The sequence below is a fragment of the Galeopterus variegatus genome, unplaced genomic scaffold (genome assembly GCF_000696425.1).
Source record: "Galeopterus variegatus unplaced genomic scaffold, G_variegatus-3.0.2 Scaffold13258, whole genome shotgun sequence".
In the NCBI taxonomy this organism is placed as follows: domain Eukaryota; kingdom Metazoa; phylum Chordata; class Mammalia; order Dermoptera; family Cynocephalidae; genus Galeopterus; species Galeopterus variegatus.
Window position 1 is genome coordinate 1 of NW_007739369.1, and position 2,819 is coordinate 2,819.

Sequence of the window (2,819 nt, forward strand, 5' to 3'; positions counted from 1 at the left end):
TGTTCTTGTAACAGGATACAATTGCAGACACTGGTTATTTTAACAAGGCTTTGACTGGAATGCCATGTTTTCAGATATGACCAGACTGCCGTAAGGAATTGAGGTTGACCTTTTTATGTAACCAATAAAAAGCCCCTTGGAAAGACTGGCCTGATACCTTGTCTACATGATTACAAGGTTCCTGGCCTATCAGTAAGTAAATAATGTAACTCTTTGACAGGCCAGAACCTCAGTATTTGGGGGACCTCCAGCAGAGAGGAATCCACCCAACTCGTACAGGTAATCAGAGAGTAAGTCAGATCCTTGGGTTGGCTTTCTAAGACCTAAGAGGCTTTTGAAGGTCTTATCTGAGATTCNTCAACACAAATTGATACTGTCTCTGTTTTAAGGTCATAAAATTGTTGGTTTTGTGGTATGTTTGATACTCGCTTAATTTATTTATGAACTAAAAGCTGTAAGAGAACTGGCTGCTGGGCTTTCCCCCAAAGGCTTGCATGTGTCCTGTTAGCCTGTCATTGGTTTTAAGCCTCTGAATTCTGGGGACTAAACAGATGGCCATGGTGAGGCCAAAGGACATAATGTGTTCACAGCACATGGGCCACCACCTGCAGGACAACACTCAATATGGTCTCTGTTTTACTACGTTTCTGTGGCTTATCATGAAATACCTGGAACTGGATGATTTATAAAGAAAATGAAATTTATTGCTTACGGTTTCTGAGGCTGAGAAATCCAAAGTCCATCTGGTGGTGGTGAAAGTGACCAAGGGGTCTCACATTGCAAGATGGTTGAAGCAGAGAGAGCAGAGCAAGACAGACTGTCCTTTTCCTTTTAAAGCCCTCAGAACCACGCCCCTGACCACCATTTTTAATCCATTCATTACTGCACAGTCCTACAATCCCATCACCTTTTCAAGGCCCCGCCTTTCAATTACCATAATAGGATTTCCCATCCTCTTAACAGGCACAGTGGGGGCTAAGTTTCTTTTTTTTTTTTTTTTTCCCTTTTTGTCTTTTTTCATGACCGGTAACGGGATCGCAACCCTCAGTGTCGTGCCCGCACTGCGCTCAGCCAGTGAGCAGACTGGTCTCTATATGGGATCCGAACCCTCAGCGGGAGCGCTGCCAGGCTCCCAAGCACCGCACTCTACCAAGTGCGCCACCGGGCCAGCCCGGGGGCTAAGTTTCTAATACATGAAACTTGGGGGACACAATTCAAGCTTCGGGGAGTTTTGGGGAGACATAATTCAATCCACTACTGTCTCCTCCTTGTCTCAGCTCTGCCCCCTGGACATGCTGGGAGGCGTAGTATCCTTTAGACATTATCTTTGTGAACTCTTCCCTTTGTCTTGGGCTCCACATGGCTTCTCTGGGTACCATGTGGCCCTGAATGCCACATGGATACTTGGGACCCAGGACAGCTAGGGAAAGGGGACCTATGNGGGGGAGGGAGGTTCTTTTTCTTTTTAATTCAATTTTATTTATATTTATTTTTGTGGGGTACAGTGTGTTGTTTCAATGGATGGTTATCTTGCACAATGATTCACTTAGGGTAGAAAGCATAGTTTTGTCCCCATTAGTTCACCCCTTATCTTCCCCCCACCCCCACCCCTCCCAACCTGCGGTAACCATTATTCTCTTCTCTACATTAAAACACACACACACACACACACACACAGATTAATATCCTTATCGCAAAAAGAACTCTTAGAAATGAATTAGAAAAATCTAAGCTGAAATTTGGTGAAAGACATGAGCAGATAAGTCACACACCCAAAAAATACACGTGATTAATAAATACATTCTAGGATCCAGTTGTGGGCAGGGACAGGGCTGTCCTGGACCTCCTCTCAGGATCCCAGGTGTCAGGCTGGCTCTGTTGCTAGCCTGGCTGTGCAGCGGCAGCGGTGGTGGCAGGGGTGAGGCTAGAGCCCACAGCCCCTGGATCCCAGGAACCCCTGGACATTGGGCTGGATTCCATTGCTGGCCTGGATGTGTGGTGGTGGCGACAATCAGGTTAGGGCTAGGGCCCTTGGCCCCCGACTCCCAGGACCCCCTAGGTGTTTCGTGCCTTTGAATTCTTTTGTCACGTTGGTTTTATATCATGATTTATGATCCTATTTAATTGAGTGTCTTAAGCCTTTGTTATTTGATAAACTTCCCAAAATCAAATTCTAAAAATTAAGTCTTTTTGATTCAAACTAACTTTGAGATGTTGCAGGGGCCCTGAAACATCTCAAAGAATCTATAAAAGATATCAATACTAATTGGACTTATGTGACAGGTTAAATTAAATTGGAAGCATTGTCAAAACAAGAAATGGTGTTTGACCTTCTTTTGAGTTATACAGATATGTTGATATGTGTTCTAAAATTGTGTAAGGAACCTAGAAATCTGTGTCTTGGTATAAATGCTATTAATCATAATCTTCAATTATAGATTTAAAGTCTTATGTCTTCAAAAAAATGTTTGGAAAGAATGAAAAAAAAAGCACAAAAATTAATTACATAAAACTGAATGAACTGAAAAAAAGAATTATGGGTTTTGAAACACTGCTGGTTCTTTTAATGTTTTGTTTTCCAGATTTAAGAAAACCTTTTAAGCTATAACAACTTGGTAAAATATACACTTATGAGCAAAAATTGAAATATTTACTTTTCTCTCTACTTGACCCCTCCAGAATTTTGAAGCTATTCATGAGTACTTTTATTTTATGGCAATATAGTTATTTGCATAAGTTCAGTAAGAATGTGTTCTTGTTGGGCTGGCCCGGTGGCGCACTGGATAGTGCGCCGCTTGGGAAGCGCGGCGGCGCTCCCG